The following is a 5,525-nucleotide window of genomic DNA, read 5'->3' on the forward strand; positions in this document are numbered from 1 at the left end:
CGGGCCTGGGGCGCCCAGATCGCCGGGTCGAGGCGGACTTGTTGAAAACTCGCAGCTCCCGGGTTTCAACTTCATTATTTTTTTCCCACGGCTCCACCAGGGTCAGGGAGGGAGAGGAGCAGCCGCGATGCTCTCACGTGTCAGCGCCGGCGGGCTGGTCCGGACCCTTTATTTAAAGCATGAGAATTGGTCGCCCCACCCCCACCCCCACCCCCCCTTGGCGGACTATGTTTATGTTTAGGGGTGTCATTTCTTAAGTAACGCCTCGGTCTCTAAAAACCACAGGGGGCGAGGATCCAGCCTCGCCGGGTCGCAAGTTAGCTGTCCTTTCCGAGTCAACCCCAACAAAAAGGCAAGAGGAAAATCAATAAAATCCACGTGCTCCCGGGCCTCCTATGGAAAGGGCTGTCTGCAGATGGCCGGATGCCCGGCGGAGGGCTGGGTTTGGCTCCAGTGGGACAAAGAATTTTCAGAACCGTGAGAAGGGGAGGCTTTCCAAAGTTGAGATCCAAGTCCTCCGAGCCGTGGGAGCTCCCCTAGTGCGCCGGGCACCCCCCCAGGCCGACTGGAGCCATTTAAAAATGGCAGAAACAGCTGCAGGCCAAAACACACACAGGAGAGCAAGCCCACACAGCCCCTTCTCCTGTGGGATTCCCAGAGGGAAGGCTAGAGTTGTCCCCTGAGCTCCTGGGCAAAGAAGATGGGTGTCTGGGCCCGAGTCCCTACTGCCACCGGCCTGGAGCTGAGCAAGGGGCTGGGGGCAAGCGACCCCACAGTCCCTGTTCCAGGAGGCGTGGTGGGGCCTCTGCCCCAGGTTCCCAGCGAGGCAGAGGCCCTGCACCCAGACAGCTGCTCCTGCCCGCCCGCCTGCCAGCTGCTCTGCAGGGAGGGCAGATGGAAGGATGGGGTTTTCCACCCCGCCGCCCCACTGCGGGCCAGGCCTGTGTTTGGGGGGAGGGGAGGAGAACGGATCTCCTCCCTCCTTTTGGGAAACAACTTGTCATGTCCTCTAAAGACCTCAGGCTTTGGGATCCCAGGGCCCGGCAGCCAGTTCACTTCCTGTTTGACCTTAGACAAACCAGGTAACTTCTCTAACCATGGCCTCGGGGTCCTGTTCCCCTCCTCCCCCCACCCCCCAAAAAAATAAGATCATGTCTCTACCAGCACTCATCCCTGTACACAGGAGCTGCCATTAAATGTTGTCTTTATGGTAAGGTGGGCTCCACAGAAACTTACATTTTGCTGATTTTTTTCTTTCTTTTTTTTCTTCCTGCCCCTTCTAAGCAAAAAACAAACAAACAAAAAAACAACACACAAAACTTGGCCTTATGTCTTGGGTTTCCCCTGCCTGGAGAAGCCAAATCTCACCTTCAGGCTGCCTTTAGGATGGGCCTTCCCGTCTGTCCTGCAGACTTTGGGTTGTTTATTAACTGCGTGGCCACCTACCGTGCAGTCACTGCTGGCTGGGAGGCTGGGTTGCCAGATTTAGCAAATAAATTCATGGACACTGAGTTAAATTTGAATTTCAGGTAAACAACAAAAATTATTTTTTAAAATATTTCTCTGCATCGTAAGTATGTCCCGAGCACTCTTTGGGACATACTTATAGGAAAACGATTATTCATTGTTTATCTGAAATCAAATGCGGTTCAGCAGTCTGTATTTTACCCAGAGGATAAAGGTGGTCACGTCTGGCATGCCATTCAGTGTGGAAGCCTCGGGTGGTGTTTCTCCCCAGCCCCAGGGACCCCACCCGTGCCCCTTTGCCAGCCCTACCCTGCCCCCGCCCCCACCCCTGCCCCCAGAAAAGCCAGCCACCAGCTGTAACCAGCCTGTCCGGAGCTGCTGAGCCTCTCCTTCCTGTCTGGTGCCCCAGCAGGGCAGGCGGGTAGAGTGTGAGGCAGCCAGAGAAGGCTGAGGGAAGGACAATATGGGGGGGGCCCTTTCTGGAAACTGGGCCAGGTGAGGAGAAGAGCAGGGTAGGCGGGGTTCTTGGGCCGGAGGCAAAGGCTTGGGCTGAGAGGTAGGCTTAGGCTGGGGACCCCCTGGGCCTTTGGTCTGAGGGTCCCTCAGTGTCTTGTGGTCGACAGAGACAGGCTTGTTCCCAAGGATTCCCATTGTCCCTGGGGAGAGGGGGGGTGGGCCTAGGGCCTCACCTGGGAACCCCGGGGGGTGCCCTCCTGCCAGGGCAGGCCAAGTGAGTCTCGGCCTAGTGAGGGTAAGGGCAGCCGTCAGCCAGGCCTCCTGAGGCATCGAGGACCAGCTCTGGGAAATGAACACAAAGTGAGGGATTTAGAGCTCTCGCTGAGGGAGCCAAGTGACCCCAAGATAGTCTTGCCCTTGGACCTGGACCTGGGAGAACATTGGAAATTGACCTTGGCCGGAGATTCTGGGTGGGTACTTATAGTTTATATAGGAGCCCACGCTGAGGAGGGGCTCTGCTTCTATAGCTAGGACCTCACTTAGTCTTTAAACCCAGGAGCCCAAGTCTGAGGTGGAAGACAGATCCTTAAGCATGTGGTTACCGGGGGCCATCAAGGCAGGAGGGCTCGGTGCGCCCAGGGGCGGCTTCATGGCAAGGTTGGGGTGGGCCCGGTGTCTACAAGTGGGGAGAGCTGGGGGATCTGAGGGAGCCTCAGACGCTGGGGAGGAGGGTGTGTGAGCTCCTTGTGATCAGATCATGTTTTTGAGAGTAGCCAGAAGTCTGGATTTCTATGTTGTCTGACTTTTTTCTTTTGCTTTTTTGTAAAGTTTGGCAAACTGATTCACATTTTTTAAAAATATATTTTATTGATTTTTTACAGAGCGGAAGGGAGAGGGAGAGTTAGAAACATCGATGAGAGAGAAACATCGATCAGCTGCCTCCTGCACACCCCCTACTGGGGATGTGCCTGCAACCAAGGTACATGCCCTTGACTGGAATCGAACCTGGGACCTTTCAGTTCGCAGGCCGACGCTCTATCCACTGAGCCAAACCGGTTAGGGCTGATTCACATTTTTAAAAGCACCGTGCAGGCCAGACAAAACGGCCTGTTGGCCACTCACTTGCCACCCGAGATGTAAGGTAATGACTACAGCTTAGAACCCTCATTGGGGGTGGGGCCGTGTGCCCGGGTGATGGGTTTGGGGGCGGTAGTGGGAGCTCCGCTGCTCCTCTGCGCCCATGTGGTGTGTTTCCCACGGCGCTGTCCAGCCACCTGCTTGATGAGACCCTGGAGCTCACGCGACATGTCTGTGAGATCCCTGCTCGTCCCTGGTGCTCGCTCAGTGACTTACACCTGAGCTCCGGGCCCCGTCTCTGCTTGGCTGGCTGCTGTCCGAATGGCAGGCCTGAGGTCGGGCTTTAACTCTCTACCCTGTGTCCCATAGCCCCTCAGAGTCCACACCTAGAAATGCAACTGGAGCACAGTGACCTGGGGACTCGGGCCAAGGGTTGCCAGCTGGGGCATCAGGACAACCTGGTTGTGTTGAGCTCATCACCTGTAGGGCCTGTAACCTCTCTGAGAAGCACCTGCCATTGCAAAGATTCATCTTCACTGTTGTGTGGCCAGCAAACCCAGACCTGGTCCAGGGTGGTCGTGGCTGTTGGCTGGCTTTTCCTGGGGCCAGATCTGAAAGGTGTGTTACAAGTCAATTCCTTTAAAAAAAAATTTTTTTTTTCTAGTGATTTGAGAGAAGAAGGAGAGGGAGAGAGAGATAGAAACATCAATGATGAGAATCATTGATCAGCTGCCTCTTGCACGCCCCCTACTGGGAAGGGAGCCTGTAACCCCGGGATGTGCCCTGACTGGGAATCAAACCATGACCCTGGTTCATAGGTCAGTGCTCAACCACTGAGCCACACCGGCTGTGTGTTTTTCGTTATTGTTTTTAACACGATCAAACTGTGGATTTGCTGTCCTACTGGAGCCCAGGCCCAGGCAGCCAGTTGAGGCCTTGTGAGCAGTGAGTGCCTCTGGTCACGTGCACAGGTACCAGCAGTTGGGACTTCTGCCCGGCATCTGTTGCTGTGTGCTCTGTGGAGTGGATTCTTCATTTTCACGGGAGACAGAAGCGCAGAAGGTGGGCTCTGGGGTCACAGCCTGTGTCCAGTCCTGGTTCTGCCATTGAGTAGCTACGTGACTATGAACTAGTGGTCTCACCGCTCCGGACCGCCCGTCTCCCCGTCTGTAAAGTGGGGTGATAGTGGTCCCCCTCTCGTAGGCCTGTCGGCGATGTCTGGGAGAGAGGGCATGTAAACAAAAGGCTTGGCACGAGGCCTGGGCACACAATGGCTATTATGATTGTTGCTTTGTCACTGAGACTGTTTCTTGGAACGCCCCTGTCCCTTCCTGGCACCTTCTGACTATTCAGGACGGAGATGGGGGAAGACTCAGACTGAGGATGGTCCATCCTGCCCCCGGGGAGGTGTGAGTACTGGCTCTGGGGAGAATGCCTCCATTTCTTTACCCGCCACCTGGGGAAGGTGACCGTTCTTGCCACACAAGGTTATGGGAGGAGTAGAGTAAGTGTGTCCCGTGCTTAGCACAGAAAACGTACCAGAAAGGTCATTCGTGTGATAGTAAAACGGTCCCTCGCTCCCTCCAGAGGGAACGCGCAGGCCCGCGCAGCCCAGTGTGGGGGGCAGAGGTGTCTGTGGTTGGGGGAGGTGGTTTTGAGTGTGCTCGGGCACCCAGAACCCCCTGTGGTGAAGGGGGCGCCTGGTGGCTGTGACGTGAGGTCCCCCCACCCCACATGGAGGGGAAGGCCCAAGACTGAGACCTGGGCAGGGAGGTTGGAGAAGGTGCTAGACAGCCCACGAGCAGAGGTGCCCACCCACGCACAGTCCTTGGTTCTGGCGGAACCTTGTCACTGGAGTTGCTGAGGGTCCTGGCAACTAGGCCACCTGTTCCAGGTGTGCATCTGGCCCCAGCCTCCCACTTCTCCCGAGATGGTGCCAGGGGCGTGGACCCTGGGGCCAGACTGCCCGGGTTCGAATCCCAGCTCTCCCTCGGGCGGGTGATTCCCGGGGTTTGGGGCAGGAAGGGATACGACCTGGCTTATGGACTGCAGGAGGTCAAGGTGGAACAATAATTTAGAGAATGACAATGGCTTGGAGCAGAGTGCTGGGGAGGAGCGGGGGGTCATTACTATCCTTCGTGAAGACCGGCGACCCCTCTTCCTCCTAGTGGCTGGCAATTTTCTCCTCTTCACTCATACGCCCACCTCTAGCAGCAGGAGCCCCAGACACTGTCCCCCAGGAGTTTAGGATGCAGCCGGGCAGGGGTAGGGGCAGCTGTGCAGACGGGGGCCTTCGGAGACAAGGCCCCGAAGCACCTGCCAGGCTCGGGGCATCTCTCCAACCGGCTGCTGCCCACGGTCCAGGCTGGGCTTCCCCATTACGTACGACCCTCGACCCTCGGTATCGGCGCTTGGGGCCTGCCCTTGGGGGTTTGCCCCTGCTCTCCTGCCCCCTCTGCTGCTCCAGAGGGCAGAGCGAGGGGTGGTTAGTCCAGCTGTGTGCCCCTGCTTCCCCCCCCTCCCAC

The 5,525-nt window shown here is 57.0% G+C and overlaps 1 protein-coding gene across 1 annotated transcript in view; it reads left to right on the forward strand.

Annotated features, from left to right (window-relative positions):
* The window catches only part of BCL7A (B-cell CLL/lymphoma 7A), a 28,560-nt gene that overhangs the window by 7,262 nt on the left and 15,773 nt on the right, over positions 1-5,525 (forward strand). The gene's annotated exons all lie outside the window — the stretch shown is intronic.

Source organism: Myotis brandtii, unplaced genomic scaffold (assembly GCF_000412655.1).
Source record: "Myotis brandtii unplaced genomic scaffold, ASM41265v1 scaffold463, whole genome shotgun sequence".
Taxonomy (NCBI): Eukaryota; Metazoa; Chordata; class Mammalia; order Chiroptera; family Vespertilionidae; genus Myotis; species Myotis brandtii.